The sequence below is a fragment of the Ambystoma mexicanum genome, chromosome 9, assembly GCF_040938575.1.
Source record: "Ambystoma mexicanum isolate Mex_15411 chromosome 9, UKY_AmexF1_1, whole genome shotgun sequence".
NCBI lineage: Eukaryota > Metazoa > Chordata > Amphibia > Caudata > Ambystomatidae > Ambystoma > Ambystoma mexicanum.
Window position 1 is genome coordinate 1,067,839,054 of NC_090931.1, and position 17,705 is coordinate 1,067,856,758.

General features: G+C 50.4%; 1 protein-coding gene across 3 annotated transcripts in view; it reads left to right on the forward strand.

The window, feature by feature from the left end:
- WDSUB1 (WD repeat, sterile alpha motif and U-box domain containing 1) overlaps positions 1-17,705 on the forward strand; it is a 987,384-nt gene that overhangs the window by 80,962 nt on the left and 888,717 nt on the right. The window lies entirely within an intron of this gene.

The window sequence follows — 17,705 nt, forward strand, 5'->3', positions numbered from 1 at the left end:
ACACATCCGAATGGTGGCCCGGCTCTGGGACTGTGCACATTGATCTCCTTCTCCCCTCGAGGGAGTGGAGCTGGACTCTGGCATTGGACACCTCTTCAAGCTCACCTGGCCTCTGATGACTTACCAGCTTTGGGGCCCAACATAGGCTCTGTCTTCCGCAGGAACCAGTCTCTGACGGCCCATGCTGTCCTATTAGGACGTTCAAGTAGCCGTCCACACGGCAACAGCGCACCTCACTGCAATTCTGCAATTGCAATGCTTATGTTTTGTTGGGTGTTACTGCTTGTTGGCCCCGGTTGGGCCTTGGAAGGGGCATATCCCTGTTGGATATTGCCCTCGGACCTCTACTTCTTAGTGAGTGTCGGCTTAGTCGGTGACACCTGCATCCGGGGTGGGGGGTTTCCCACTGCAAGTTGGGGGTGGGCAGTGAGGGTGGGGGGTGGTAATGTTGGGGAATGGGGTAACGGCAATGTAAAAGACAGGGGCAGATTGGCAGAACGCACGGCATCAGGGCACCCCCGTTGGGGATTGCTTCACTCTTTATGTAAGTTTCGACAACTGTGGTGGGATGTACCCATGTCTCTTGAAATGCTGACAACAGTGATGTCCTGGAATGTCTGTAGTTTAAGTAACTACACCAAGGCCCGCAAAATCATGGCCTACGCCAGTAGACATGGATGCAAAATACTACTCTTGCAGGATACGTACTCTACGGGCCATCTGACCAAGTGCATGGCACCATCATGGGGTCCCCATAGGTATTCTACTTCTTACTCGACTCGTGCCAGAGGGATGTTGACAATGATCCATAGGTCACTTCAGTTTGTACTCCACAAGAGCTATATAGACCCAGAGGGGAGATGTATTGTTTTACACTGCGCTATAGCTAACAGGGAATACTTGCTAGTAAATACTTATGGCCCTAATGTAGACTCTCCCGACTTTGTCGACCAGGTGGTATCCATATTGCTGGGCTATGTGGGAGTGCAGATCATCTGGGGGGTGGGACTTGAATTTTATATTAGAGAGCGCACTGGACAGAACAGGCACTGGCCCCAGACCGCTGTCCAGCGCGGCGCGCAGACTCCTAGTACACAGCACGACACTTGATATTCGAGACGCATGGCGGGCACTGCACCCAAAGACTCGTGAGTACACCCATTACTCCTCCGTGCATGATAGTTCCTCCAGAATAGACATGTTCCTTCTGTCCAGTGCGTTGCTGGGGAGGGTGGTGGACACTCAGATACTGGCGCGCACCTTATCAGACCACTCGCCGATCCGGATATCCCTAGAGTTAGGAGTTCCTGCCTCTACCATTAACACATGGCGTTTCAAGTCCCTGGCCCTACAGGATATAGTATTTAAGGCTGATATTCTTTCTGACATCCAGTCCTATTCTGAGCTTAATACTCCCAGTCCACCTCCGTGGGGGTCCATTGGGAAGCTTTCAAAGTCTACATCAGGGGAATGTCCATTTCAAGGGACGCGGGAGTTCTCAAAGCCATAAGAGCGGCCCTTGCCCGCTCTGAAGCCAAATTGCGTGAATTAGAGAGGGTTCACCCTTCATCCGTTGACCCTGCCACTCTCTCCCAGATCAGTAAAGAACTCCAATTCTTTAATGAGCAGGCCACCAGGGAGGTCCAATACTTCAGCCGTCCGCAGACGGCCCGGAAATACGGAGAGGGGGATAGACCCGGTAGGACGTTGGCTGCATTGGCTAGGGGTGAGTGGGGCCAAACTCAGATTACCTGCGTCAAGGACACTCTGGGGTCGGAACGGTGGTCCGACCAGCAAATCCTGGAAGTCTTCACGGACTTCTACTCAGAACTGTATTCTCAACCCCCCGAACATAGTGAGTTCTATATGCATGACCTCCTCGGCAGATCCCCACGACTCTCATCTCCCCCTCAAGCAGAGACCACCTGTACTCCCCCTATCCTGCTGGACGAAATAGTCGAGGCTATATCTAAGTTCCCCAAAGGAAAAGCACCTGGTCCCGACGGGCTGACAGCAGAGTTCTATCAGGAGCACGTGGCCATTTTGGCCCCTAGGCTACTTGAAGTTTGGAACAAGTCGCTCCGGTCAGGCACCCTTCCCCCAATGCTGCGTGAGGCCGCTATTACGGTCTTACTCAAACCGGGAAACCCGCTGATGAGTGCAGATCGTACAGGCCCCTCTCGCTAATGAATTTGGATACCAAAATCTTCGCCAAAGTAATTGCCAACCGCTTCCTCCCGGTTATGTCATATATGGTCCACGACGATAAGTCAGGCTTTGTGCCTGGGAGATCAACATCCCACAACATTAGGAGGTTGCTTAATGTCATGGCGCGGATTGACCAAGGTGTGAACGCTGTTGCGGTCACACTATATGCCCAGAAGGCGTTCAACATGGTGTCCTGGAAGTATTTGTGGTTGGTGTTGGAAACTATGGGTATAGGCCCTAATATGATCGCATATATTAAGTTGCTGTACACGTCCCCGGTGGCCAGGTTTCGAGTTAACTCCCAGACATCAGATCTGTTCCCTCTTTTTAGTGGCACCCGACAGGGATGCCCGTTCTCCCCGATCCTGTTCGCCCTGGCAAAAGAGCCAATGGCAGACTACATTAGGTGGCGGCATGCACGCAAAGGGATACGGTTGAAAGACTCCCCAGAGGTTATCTCGCTCTACGCGGATGATGTGGTACTCTTCATAAGAGACCCAGCAGTTCATCTAGCCCCAATCTTACGTGATATCACTCGTATAGGTACATACTCCGGGTTTACTATAAACTATGCTAAATCCGAGATCTTCCCCCTCACCAGCTCCACGCTACAACCCACCACTGAGTACCGACTCCGCTGGTTCCCGGATGGGATCAGGTACCTAGGAGTTCAGGTGTCCCTGACCAAAGATACACTACTGGCAGACAACTACCAGGCCATGGCAGAACAGGGTGAGGCCAAAATTACGCGCTGGAGCACCCTTCCGCTATCCCTAGCTGGAAGACTCTCGCTGGTAAAGATGATTTTACTCCCCAAGTTGCTATAGATATTTAGTAATGTCCCCATTTGGCCGGGTAAGAGATACTTCGCGAATGTGCACAAGTTGCTCGCTCAATTCCTATGGCACTCCGGCACGGTGCGTAAGAAGTGGTCAGACATGTCATTACCCTACGATAGAGGGGGCTTCACTGCCCCAGACATGCTACAATATTGGACTGCATCACAGGCACAGTTCGCATCATACTGGTACCCCGGGCCGCCACCCCATCCTCCCGTCAAGCTGGAAGCTCTGGCGGCGGCAGGCACCAACGTAATGTCCTTAATTCTAAACCGGCAGTACGAGCCGGATTCACCCATTGACCCGGTTCAAACCATGGTGCAAGCCTGGGGTCGGATGTTCAAAACTTGTGCCGAACAACACCTGTACTACAAGTGGCTCCCCGCATGGAACTTTCCCAGGTTGGAACCCACTCATGATACCGCCCTGGCGCGACACTGGGAGGCCCTGGGATACCACGCTCTCACTGATTTCTATCCAGAGGGACAGTTTATAACATTGCAGGCCAGGTCACTCGGGTTCCGTTCTGGAACTTCTGCAGTTCTACAGACTCCGCGCTGCTTTCCGAAATGCATGGCCTGACTTTCCCAATGAACCCCAGGACTCCCCTGGGATTGCCTACATCACCAACTGTGGGGGGTGCTCGTAGGGTGGTTTCTTCGCTATACAAACTCTTGCTGACCACTGCCTCTCCCCAGCCATCAAAGGCCCGGGAAGACTGGGCATCCGAGCTGGAGTTGGAACTCACTGATCAACAGTGGGCGAGGATGTGCTCTCATACCAACAGGGTCTCCCTAAATTTCCGCTACCGCACCATACAATATAAATTGCTAAACGGGCTGTAATACACTCCGCGCAGAGTGTCTATGGGTTTACGTGTTCTGACCCTCGGCTCTGCCCGCGCTGCGGCGCGGAGGATGCTGGCCATTTGCACATGATCTGGGACTGCCCGGAACTAGCCACATTCTGGGGTAAGATCATAGAAACGCTGTCTGTAATCACTGATTCTGTTGTTGGTCCCGATCCAATGGGAGTTCTGTTTGGGGTGTGGCAGCCTGAGGGGGCTAAAGATGTTGTTAAGTTCCTGAACGTGAGCTGTGTGGTAGCCAAGAAATGTCTCTTGCAGAACTGGAAGCGCCCCACCCCCCCTTCATTCCAGAAATGGCTCAATTTACTCACGTGGTCCCAAAATTGCGAGGAGGAGTTCCTGGGTATGCTCCCAGCCCGCAAATATATGGTCTGCCTTCAGCAGCTATTTGAACAGTTTAAATGACACCTCCTCGGTGGACGAGTCCCCCCAACCATCTCCATTGACTGTTTGAGAACTTGATTCACTGCGATATTTCGTTACTCATCTACTGTTGTCGCACTACTGTTGGTATGTCCTTGTACTTATCTATTCATGTACCATATTTGTTTTGACGGCTCTGATGTGTGTGTATGCTATATGCCTCTGTCAAAAAAAAAACAAACAAAAAAAAAAAGGGTCCTTGCACCAGCAAAAGATCCTAACCGGAGAATCACTCGAACCTGCAACCCATGAATATCGAGGACCGCAGAATTCGACGGGAAAAGCAAGCCAGGACACCCTTCCTTTGTTCTGGAAAGTCTTGGGAAGATTCGGAGTGAGGGGGGTAAGTTACTGAGCTTTTAACCTATCCCTACACTTCCATTGTAAGTCAATGGACTTATAATATCCTTTAACCTAAACCTATTGGCTTTGCCAATACTTTCCTTGGCAAGACTTCTAACTGTTGGGTGTAATTTTGGACACTTGTCTATCTTGAACCCTGGCTCTAAGAATCCATCACTGGACCCCAGAGACCCTACCTACATTTTCTCCTGCCTCCTTTGTGCTGTGTCTTTGTATCCTGAACAATAGGGCACAAGGCCCCAGGCAACTTAGGGTTGGACAATATTAGTTGGGGATCCTCTCTGTGGACCTTTTTGTGTGTGATACTCACCTATTCATTCCCTTGCGGGAATATTTTGATTTGTATTATGCACTTGAACCTGTGACTGTATATATGTTTTTTAGTTTGATGGTATTGGTTGAGAAGTCTACCTGCTTGTAGTCATTTTTCTTATAGTGTGTTTGGCCATAATTAAATAACTGTATTTTTATACTTCCTGTCTAAGTGTAATTTGTGACTCCCATTGTGTGGCCTCATTGTGGACCCTTTACACTCTCACCCCTCTGAAGAGCTTAGCCTAGACCGCCTGTCACTGCTACCTTAAACTGGTTTGGCTACAGCTTCCCAGAGTTGTCCCTGTCACAATATAGGTTGGCCTTCTATGCATCTGTCCACGCGTGAATAGCCTTATTCACCCCTCCACCTGTCATCCTCCCCACCCCACCCCCTGCGCACCCCACTCCCCCCACAACAAGCATTGGCGATACCAATAGTTTTGGCGTTTACTGCAGTTTGCATTTTACATTTTACATTTGTAGGCACCAGGGTGCAAAGAGGTGAGTGCAAAGTTTTAAAGAAGGATGCGATAAGGGGTGCAGCTGTGCGATAGAATGAGAAGGAGAATAGAGAAACGGAGGAAGCGATCGATATAGGGTGCCGGTAATGAGCACAAGGGAGTGTGGGAGTGTGGGAGTGTGGAAGTGATGGATGGGGAATAAAGGGTGTAGGATGGGTGGAGTCTAGAGAGGGCGGTACGGTGTGGTGGGGGTAAAGAGAGGAGGTAGGGTTGTGGAGAAAGAGGGGGTAGGCTAGGTGGATGGGGTAGGGAGGGGATTTGGTGCATGGCAGTGGAGAGAGGAAGTAGTCGAGGGGTGGGGTTAGAGGGAGGGAGTTGGGGTGGTGTGGGTGGGGGGGTAGAGAGAGTGGGGTAGGGTAGGTGGGCGTGGCTAGAGAGGTGGGCGCAGCTAGAGAGGTGGGATATGTGGGGAAAGTGGGGTGAGTGGCGGTAGGTTAGGTGGGTGTGGATAGAGAGGTGGGGTTAGGTGGGCAGAGAGAGTGGGGTGGGGGTTGGTGTGGCTAGAGAGCAGGTGTAGAGAGTGAGGGTAGGGTGGGTGGGGGTAGAAAGAATAGGGATAGGGTGGGTGGGGAGGTAGGGCGCACAACAGGTGAGCAGGTCAGGAAGATAGGAGAGGTAGGTGCTGGAATGGGTAAGTGGTTTGCAAAGAGAGAAGGTGGGCCACAGGCAGCCATAAAGCAGTTAACAACAACATGCAGGGTTTGGGGCGGGGGAAGAAGAGCATGAAGTGTGGCACGGTAGCCAGGGTGAGGAGACTGATAGTGCTGCTTGATATGGGAGATAGGGTGCAAAACCTTCCGATAAATGACATCTATGCCTATTTGTGGCCTGTTTGAGGGAGTCCAATCAAGTCAGGTTTTTTGGAGCTACCATAAATTGGTGACTTTTAGACCTGGAATGTTCATGACAGGGGGATAGAGTGCCAGCACTGAGCATCTAAAACATGAGAAGGCCAGGCACAACATGTGAAAACATTACATCTATTTAATATTTCCCATAAGAAAGGTTTTTTGTTCTTCCAATAGCCACCACTTTCCCCACATGTTTATATAATTATACCCATCATAGAATATGCTGGGAAGGCTGCATATTGAGTTTAAGAAATACACAGGCTGCTCTTAATAGAAGGGAGCTATGTGTCGTCCACCCACCTATGCTACACCACATCAGAAGCTGCCTATATGCAGCCCCTGCTCTGTCATACTTCTAGCACACTTCCATGCTTACATCTGTTGCACTGTTCTGGCAGGTAACTAAAGACTGAAGCCCTTCTCTGAATCCAGTGGCAATTAAGGAAATGAAGCAGTATCTGCATTTCCCCTCCCAACAGGAGCTGGAAAGAAAAATAAATATTGGTATTCTTCTCCCATGCAAAAAAAACATTGGCTGTTACCCTCGTACCAGTGCTATGAACCAGAGAAAGAAGTAAATACCCTGCTGGCCCCACGAGGGGACACTTAAGTTAAACTAGGGCATGTTTTCTTTAAGTTGCTTTAACAATCCTTATAAACTAAGTTGACTTGGCTACCTACTCCTTAGCTCGATAACCATCACGTTTAACTAACTTATTCAGCAAAAAAGGCCCAAAAGAGCGATAGGCTGACAAATGCTTCTGAAGAGAATGCGCAAAACCCCTGACGTACTGTACACTAAATGTTTCTCTTCCACACCAGAACCACAAAAGAATGTATTGCATCATCATAAATATGTTTTTTATACATCTTTACCGCCTATACAACAACACTGCAAGTAATGACACAGCATACAAACCGGGTCCATTCACGCCACCAATGTGTTTATTTGCATTTATTTTTACTTGAATTTTTATTGACTTTTCAACCTTCAAAACAAGGACCACGTTTACATATCACTTTGAAGCTTGGCCAGTCCTCATAAACAACACATGTCCCCTCCCTCCTACCCTTGACCCCCTTATCAAACAAACAGAGGCAGTTTCTCGTACAACTAAATCAAACAGTTTGGTGATTCTTCACTGTGAGTTAGACTCCCCATCAAGGGACATATTCCTGGTCCTTGGGTTTACTATCGCCTTTCTGGGCATCGATTTGTCACAGCGTTGGGCCCGTCAAGGGCCACCTTCCCCACTTCGTCTGCTCGATCCTGCCCCTTTCTGTTTTGGGGAACCCTCCTTCCTTCTTCTTACCACCTATTTCCGCCATCACCCCCCCCCCTTCCTTGCAGGGTCACAATCACCCCTTCACTAATGCACATCCCATCCCCATTTCTGTCTGACCCCGTTCTAGGCTGTCCTGAACGCGCCCACCTCATCATTCACCATTGCTATTAGCTTATCCATCAGAAACATATTTTTCAATTTGTTCAACCAATCATTCTTGTTTGGGAGTGTTGCACTTTTCCACTTCTGGGCCAAAGCCACCCTCCCCGCCTCAGCATTGTCTCGCACATTCTGCAGTACCTATACGTCTCCGAATCTATTGGTGGGATCCCCAGTAGCATTTACAGTGGGTCTTGCGCGAGTGATTCCCCTGTGACCTCAGCCATCCACCCCCGTAGGTTCTTCCAATAAGCTTGTTCACTTGGGCAGTACCACCACATATGTCCTCTCGAACCAATCTGGCCACATCCTTTCAGGCACAATGGGGATGCCCCTTCATCACATCTTGGATATCTTGAGAGGGTCTCTATGCCATCCCATGAGTACCTTGAAATTTTGTTCCATATTGGCCGTGAAGAGATTCCCATGAAATGCTATCTTGTATACCTTACCCCACACCTCCTCTGTAAGTTCGTCCCCCGCTAGCTCATTCCAGTATTGGTGAAATTCTTGCTTATTTTTTTTGTCACTGATGTTCATAACCTTGTACAGTTTGGACACCATCCCTTTCCGCGTGTTGGCGGAGTCTAGTACTTAATCGAATGGGGATAGCGGTCTCTTCAATTTCACTCCCCACCTTTGATCACTCAGAAGCCCTTTCAACCGGAGATACTCAAATACTCTATAACTTTACCCACTCCCAGAACCTTTACTACCGCCTACATAAGGTTGGGATTAATTCCCCTCTTGGAAAAGCTGTCACACCCTTTCCAGCCCTTTCTCCAACCAGTCTTGAGCTATGGAAACCCATGGCTCCCATTCTTATAACGGTCGCCAGAGTGAGACCATTGGGGAGGGCCATGTTGATAAATTCTCTGTGTGATAACCCCCCTTCCACAGGGACAACACCAGCACCCCTACGGTGGGATGGTCGAGTAGTCTGCTTGGTATGTCTTTATGGGCAGCCCATAGCAGATCTCTAACTTTGACCAGGTGTGTGTCCATATCCTCCAGGTAGGTCCAGTAAGTACCCAGCTCGTCCTGCATTTGTTCCAATAGCACCCTGAGCTGAGCTGCTTTGTGGTATAGTTGGAAATCCGGAAGGCCGAAGACCCCCTCTTCCCTGGGGAGGGTAAGAGTGGATTGTTTGGTCCTTAGGGTCTTGCCCTGCCATATACATTTTTGCACCGCTATCTGAAGCTCTTTGAAGGTTGATTCCGGCACCTTTGTGGGGAGGGCTCTAAACTGGTACAAGAGTCTTGGCAGAACATTCATCTTTACCGCCATCATACGGGTGTACCATGATAAAATCATGTTGCCTCACTGGTTTAAATCTGCTTTAATGGTGGACAGCAACGGGTCAAAGTTAGCTGTTGCCAGCGCTGCCAGGTTCCTGGTCACGTACTCTCAGGTATTGGATTGCTACTTTCTCAACTTTGTATAAATATGAATGTATCCCACCCTGAATTTGAGATTTCTGAAAAAGAAATTTTGAGGATCACTCGATAATTCCTTTGGGGGTGACCTCTGTGTTTCATCAATCATCCAATTCTATTACTCATACAAGTCCTAGGATAATTGAGCTAGTAGGAAGGAGAAAAGAAATTGTTTTACTCATATGTGCTATTTATTCACATTGGTAAGGTGCCTAATGTACAAAAAAGTACTAAAAGAGAGTTTGAATTCAACAGTGATGTCAATATAACATACAATCATCAACAAATCATAATAAAAGTAAACCTTTGTCTTCATAATTTATAACAAAAACAAACCATTGAATAACATAACAGACAAGAAAATTGTGACTTGAACAGTGAATTTAAAAAGCGGGAAATTTGAATATAATTCCCTTATTATGCACCCTATAGTAGGTGTTCTGGAAAATTATATATCTCTTTGTATCTTTCCCTGGTAATTGCTCTATTTGGTAAGGATGCAGGAGTCTATAAGGGTACAAGAAATGTCATGGGTCTGTAATGTAGCCTCGTATCTGGGTCTTTAGTAAAAGAATTCTTATGCCTACGTGGAGCTCGGTCATCAACCAAGTTCTGCACGTTTCGGCGGTCGTTAAACATTTTGTTCGTCCGCCTTCATCAGGGCGTCTCATTTGAAGACCCTGTGTGGATATTCAAAAATCAGAAAATGTTATTCCCCTTCTTAGTAGTAGCCAGAACCTATCAGGCCATGTGAACTATGAATACAGCCTCAAATGTATCGGCTATGCAGTTACCTGCCAATACTGGAAACCCAAGTCTTGGGTCGTGTCTTGTCTGGAGTGCTAGGCCATCCCTCCACCTCTTGTGTGGCTGCTGCTGCGCCTCCTTGGTCGAATAGTTGGGGTGCACCTCTTCCTTGGACCCTTTCTTGGTGGTATTGGCTGTGGTCCCTATAGGTGTAGAGCACAGTGACATAAGTCTTATAAGAAAAAGGGGGAAAAAAAGGTGGGAGGAAAAAGGCAGGTAATGTGGAACATTGTTTGTTCAAAGTCGGGCACCATTAGTAGTGTACAGTGGGCCCAGTTGGATTACCTGGATGGATATCCAGGATGCTTGTGGCAAATGGAGGACCAGGTTGGGTTGGTGGGGTCTGCCAATGGGTGCGGAAATCGCCTCCCTCTTTGGTCTTTCCTGTGACGTATGGCTGCCACTAGAAAAGCAAAGGTAAAAACACAGTCCATGTCGAAGTGTGTGTTACTCTAACTTCTTATAATAAAGTGGCAGAGGGTGCACAGCAAAACTAAAACACGGGTACCTGCACGTGGAAGGGTTATCATAGCCGATAATGGAACGTCCTGCAAGGGCCCCTGTGTGCTCTCCGTCTGTAATGAAAAATACAGACATTGCTGTTAGGGCGGTGTGGGGACATCACGTGATCGCGGGAGCGTGTTCTCGCGAGATCTCGCGAGACGGGATCTCACGAGCCCACGCTCCGCGGGAAAACTTTCCCGCTTCACAGTTGGCGCTCTGCCAGCTGAAGCGGTCGTGCAGGAGCGCTGCTCCTGACTACATGAGAAGGAGAGTGAGTTGCAGAACTCTCACCACAGCTCCTAGGGCATAACACCACAGCCACTGGAGGCTTCATGGGGGCCCTAGGAGTTTACAGCGTGCCACCAGTGAGCACAATCCATCCACAGTGAAGCAACTGGGGAAGCACAGGACTTGGTCGCATTGAACAGTGAGTAAGCGCCCCCGCGCCACCAGGCCGCCTTAGAACCTCTCCACTTGTTGCCAGTCAATAAAGACTGTTAGAAACCCTACAGCGTCCTGTCATCTATTTAGGCCACAACATAACTGGCGGCGAGGATACCTGAAGTCCCACGGACCCACCATGCAAGGCGCCACACCACCCCCTGCGTTTCTCCCCTTGCCAGGGACACCGGCGATTCCGTGGATGCAATGGGAACCCCTTTTTTCCACCTACTTGGAAGCGGTGGGCGGCACGTGATATGCCCCCATCAGGAAGAGGGCGATGCTGTTGAATGCGCTAGGGGTTGAAGGTCAGCGTATCTTTGCCGGCCTTAAAGAAATACCTGCGGCCAACGATGACGTCGAAGACAACGACGTTTACAAAGAAGCCACTCGTCGTATCATGAAGAGGTTCACCAACAAGGAGAACATTGTACTGCACAGGTTGAGATTCTACACTCGCAAACAGGAAGGGAGCGAACCCCTGGATGACTACATCACCAGGATGAGGGAACTCGCTTCTCTTTGCGCCTTCGGAGAAAATGCAGAGCAGGTCATCTGCGACATGCTCGTTGTCCACACCAACTCTAGGAAAGTACAGGACAAGCTCATCCAAGAAAAGGAGGTCACCCTCGATAAAGCCATCCAGATTGCCAGGGCGGAGGAAGAAACCTGCCCGTGCCCGAAATGGCGGCGCTACAATGGAGAGGTCGCAGAGACAAGCAATCCCGCGACGGCCCCAAAGACAAAAGTCCCAGGAAAAAGGAGGCACCGAAATGCTACAGATGCGCCAGCCTCAAGCTCATGGCGAACGACCGCGACTGTCCCGCCAGGAATAAGGAGTGCTCCAAGTGCGGACGCATTGGCCACGTGGCTCCAGCATGCATGTGACGGGAGAAAACTGTGTCCCGTGTCGACGGTGACTGCACCTCAACCGATGAGGATGAACTGCAGGACTTCCCCATGGTTGTCATGGTCAATGCCCCCCATGCCAGAAGAGAAAATCCCCACTGCACAAAGTGGACGGTATGGAAACGCGCGTCATGGCTGATTCGGGATCCGACCTCACCATTCTGCCCATCAACACGTACAAGGAGATGATGGGACAAGAAAAAGTGGAGATTAGATCAACCAGGCAAAAACCCACCGTGTTTGGAGGGGCAACGGTCGAACTGTTGGGCTACATCAAGGCCCGTATCGATTTCAAGGGGAGGTCTACCACCACCAAAGTGTATTTTTCTCCTAAAGGTCCAGCCGTGCTGGGGTGGGATGACCAACACAAACTCAGCATGAAACTAGATCCCAGCACTCCGGAACAGGTGCTCATGATCTCATCAGGAGCAGCGCAAAACTACAAGGAGATCTTTCCAAGCCTGTTTTCCGAGAAACCGGGAAAAGTGAAAAACTTCGTCCACAAAATTCGGCTGAAACCCAATGCCACTCCAGTCAAACACAAAGTAAGGGCAGTACCTGCCACCGCAAGACCAGCTTTGGACGCCCACCTGAGGAAGATGGTCGAAGAAGGAACCATTGAAACCGTGGAATCCTCGGAGTGGCTGAGTCCGGTAGTACTAGTAAAGAAAAAGTCCAGCAACGACCTCAGGATCTGCATCAACCTGAGAAGCCTGAACTTGGAGGTGATCACGGATAGCTTCCCACTCCCCAGCATCAATGAGATCGTCCTCATGATGAAAGAGGCGGCCATTTTCTCGAAGCTGGACATGCGTGATGCCTATCACCAGATTCCCCTACACAAGTCCTCCCGCCCCCTGACGGCGTTCATCACTCCTTTTGGCACCTTCCAATACACCCGCATGCCTTTCGGGTTATCGTCCGCAGCATCCGCCTTCCAGAGGATGATGAACTCCCTACTGAAAGGCCTCACCAATGTCTCATTCTTCCAAGACGACATTCTGGTATACGCCAAGGACAACGAGACCCATGACAAGGCACTCAAGGCAGTCCTAAGCAGACTTCAGGAGGAAGGCATTCACATACGCCATGAAAAGTGTGTCTTCGGGGTGAACAAAGTAGAGTATCTTGGGTACTGCATCTCGAGTGATGGGGTAAGCCCCAAGAGGAACCTCATGGAGGCCATTACTGAGGCACCGGCGCCGATGTCCAAAGAGGAACTACGCTCATTCTTAGGCCTAGCTGAGTACTATGCCAAATTCGTCCCCAGGCTCTCTGAGACCACGTCTCCCATGAGGGAGCTTCTGAAGAAGGGGGCAGCGTACTCTTGGGGCCCAGAACAAGATGAGGCCTTCGGCGAAATCAAGAATAGGATTCTACACGCGCCGTGCCTTAAACCATACAACCCTGAATGGGACACCTACATCACCACTGACGCCAGCGCATACGGCCTAGGGGCCACCTTGACCCAGAAAAAGGGCGACACGGAGAACATTGTGGCGTTTGCATCCAAGGCATTATCCTCATCCGAGAAGAATTACTCTACGGTAGAGAAAGAGATGTTGGCATGCGCTTGGGCCGTCGACTACTTCAGATCATACGTATGGGGGACAAGATTCAAGCTGATCACCGATCACAAGCCCCTAATTCACATGCTGGGCCCGGGCGGCACCAAGACGGCCACCCCCAGACTGGCCAGGATCGCTGCGAAGCTCCAAGAATATACCTATGAGATACAACACATTGCGGGCTGGAAAAACGCACAAGCGGACTGCATGTCCAGGCTCCTCAACCAAAGCGCCCCCGGCACCACATTCCTGGAAGACGAATGTGTCGTTGCGTCCATCGGCGACCTGAGGAACATCGAGTACATGGAAATGAGCGAGCGCCACTGGCAGGAAGAGTTCGAGCAGGACTACGCTCTAAGGCACGTAAGCACCTGGGTTCGAAATGGATGGCCCAACGAGAGAGCGATCCCCGAAGGCCTTCGTCCCTACTGGAAGGTGAACGAGGAAATCACCGCCATGAACGGTCTCATTCTCAGAGGTGATCAAATCATCCCACCCAGCGGAATCCGCAAAGTCATACTGTGCAGAGCACACTCGGGCCATTTAGGGTGCAACATGACCAGAAGAAGGATACGCGACGCATACTGGTGGCCAGGTATGGACCAGGACGTTCGGCAGATGGTCGATAGGTGCCACGAATGCTCCAACAGCGACAAGCGCCTAGCCGTGAGGCAAGCCCCCGTGCTGCCCACCGAAGTCCCCAAAGGGGTGTGGCGAAAACTGGGGCTGGATTTCATAGGGCCGCTGGACAACATGCCCCCAGAGCACAGATACGGGATAGTCTTGGTCGACTATTTTTCCAAATGGGTGGAAGCTGACTTCACCCCGGACATCACCACGGGAACAGTCATTGAAACACTCACCGCCATATTCCAGCGGGAGGGCCTGCCCGAAGAACTCGTCACGGACAACGGAGTCCAACTAGTCTCCAGAGAAATGGAAACATTTCTCAAGCTCAACAACATCAAACAGCGAAAAGCAAGCCTATATCACCCACAGGCAAATGGCCTAGTCGAGCGGGCCAACCGCTTCATCAAAGGGGCGCTGCAACTGGCTCACGCCTCGGGCCTAGACCCATACAAGACAGTCAAAGAAGCCGTAGCAGCCCACCGTCTCACCCCCAATGCCGTCACAGGTGTTTCACCGTTCCATCTGCTGAGGGGGAGAAGGGCGGCATCCTCACTGGTACCACCATGGCTTCAGCAAGTGAGGGCCGACAAAGACGTTGACATGGTTGACGTAACGTGCCGCATGCAGCGCAACAAAGAAGCAATGAAAGCACAGGGGGATTTGCGCCGAGCCGCTCGACACACACAAGTCAACAAAGGGGATCTGGTGAAGATACGACTTCCCCACAAGGACACCTCCACAGGTTCCAGATACAGTAGTCCCATAGAAGTCATGGAGAGAGGGACAAACCACATCTGCACCAGCGATGGCAGGAGATGGAATCTAGAGAGGGTAGCCATGTACCGCAGGAAAGAAGACACTGTACACTCGCCAGGAGACACTGGAGGAGATCAAGTCTGCCAAGAGCCATACGAGAACGATCACCTCCCAAGTGGAGACATCATAGAGCCGCACCATCACAACGACTTTGCAAGCTCCCTTCCCCCAACTACACCCAGGGGATCACAGCAAGGAGCTGGACAAAGAGAACCCGAATCACCAGCACCCTCCCAAGGACACTTCATCGATCCCGCTCCATACCCGGATCCTGGCAGGCCCCAGAGAGAGAGAAGGAAACCCAGGAAATATGCGGACTTCATCATGGAGTGACCTCCCATTCTTTTTTCCAGCAGAGGAGGTGTGTGGGGACATCACGTGATCGCGAGAGCGTGTTCTCGCGAGATCTTGCGAGACGGGATCTCGCGAGCCCACGCTCCGTGGGAAAACGTTCCCGCTTCACAGTTGGCGCTCTGCCAGCTGAAGCGGTCGTGCAGGAGCGCTGCTCCTGACTACATGAGAAGGAGAGTGAGTTGCAGAACTCTCACCACAGCTCCTAGGGCATAACACCACAGCCACTGGAGGCTTCATGGGGGCCCTAGGAGTTTACAGCGTGCCACCGGTGAGCACAACCCATCCACAGTGAAGCAACTGGGGAAGCACAGGACTTGGTCGCATTGAACAGTGAGTAAGCGCCCCGCGCCACCAGGCCGCCTTAGAACCTCTCCACTTGTTGCCAGTCAATAAAGACTGTTAGAAACCCTACAGCGTCCTGTCATCTATTTAGGCCACAACAGGTGGCGTGTGTATGTCATGCATGTTGTCAAAACATGTCTGTTCATGCAAACATGTACGGGCAGCTGTTGATAGCCCTTCAATTAAGTCTGCCGTGTGTTTAATGCAAAAAGAACTCAAAGCCGGCATGATTTGTGTTGTCGAGGCTCCTGTATGTACAGAGCGCTGATCGAGCTCCGGGATTGTGAAATTGCTTACCTTGTTTGTTGGTGTAGATTACACGGGATCTGGACTCCGTCGAAAGCGTCCGTGTCTCGGCAGCATTCGTGTCTCCGCTCGAGTGGAAACGCGCTGGTTGCTAAGGCGTTGTAGATATGGGATCTGCAGCCGCATTGGTGCATGTGACCCCAGAAGTTACGTCTCCCGTATCACTACATTATATATCTAAATATATATGCATATATATTTATATGTTGTGTACTGTTGGCAAGGAGACCAGACTGATTCCCTTTGCCGTGCTCGTCCTGTGGGAGGGAGAGAGACGTGTGCAACTCAGCGCCATATGTAGAGTGCATAAGTAAGGGTCTGCTTTGTTATAGATGTACCACTATGAATTGCGCTTAGCGGTATGGAGGGAGCTCCTCCCCCCTGGCAGACCGGCTCGCCAGCTGCCCTGGTAACAACTGGGGAAGGGGTGTCCGTCACCTCCATGACCGTCCTCTCCACTAATTTCTCCCCACAGAGGGCTTGTCAGTCCCCTGGCCCTCTTCGACGCGTCTCTCTCGGTGGCGTTTCTCCTTCTCAAGTGTCCCTCTCCAACAAGTCGACCACACGGAGAGGGTTGCTTTCGCCTGTGATGGCTACATACTTGCTCGTATGTTGGCAAGAACAGGCCGACTTCGACCGCTGTTTTCGCCCTGGGGTGCCACTGGTATTCCCCCAAGGGGGTGAAGTCCACAAGATGGGAGCTGGGGGGTCTCTAGGTGGGGGATCAGTCCTCTTTTTCTGGCCCCAAAGCGGGAGAGCTATGCTGAGGCTACTCTCATCAGCGCGCCCCCTGGTGGCCTCCCTGTTTGCATTTTCATTGCCAGGTCACAGCCACAATGGTGCATACATCTGCCACATTTGCAGAGAATGGATAGCATTTATAGTTCATGTGCAACAAACTCTAAATATAAACTCCAAAACATTTCTCTCTTCGCTGGAGGATCTTCTATTTGGAAAACTATGTTGATTTGGCACTCTGTTATTGAACCACTGCCACCAGACTGTGCATTACAGAGTGAGCCCCGACCACCCAAGGCACTTGTGCATAGTGCAGGATCTGACAAGGCACTGGCCCTTCTCAAACGTGACCCTTCAACTCCCGTGGGTATCGTATAATGGGCACTTATAGTTAAACTCCTTTATAATTGCTCTTCATTAATCACTGCAAGATTTGCGGTGGTATTTGCACAATTCAACATACGAGAATAATTTTCAGTGCAAGTTGAATGCAGCCACTTTCATTGTTTTAGCTGACTGTGTGGGACTTTAGATTACTTCTTTACATCTCGCCCACATCCTTCAACAAAACCCTGCTGCTTGGGGTGCAACACACCGCTGCGTTTATGTTCGTTCGCTTACCTTATCAGTTAGAGTGTTCTCTTTGCTTCTTTACAACTGATCTGGGTGGCAGCGTCAGAACTAGACTATCATAAGAAAACGTGCAGGTTAATTTATAACTCTGTAGGCAATATTGAAGATGAAGGTGGCGATCCTCCATGCAGCCTGACCGGCGAACCTTACTCTATAAAAGGGTGGAAGTACACCTCCTCCAAGTCCTAGCCCACTCCACCCTCTTTAAAAGAAAGGAAATGAGACCCATCCTGAGATACTTGCAGAATAAGCACATCGGATACAGATGGACGTTCCTCTTCGGGCTCCTATTTCACTGGGAAAGCAAACAACATAGGATCACTACCCTACAGGAGGGACTACATATTCCCCATCTAGCCGACGAGGAGGACACCTCCGGTATTAAACA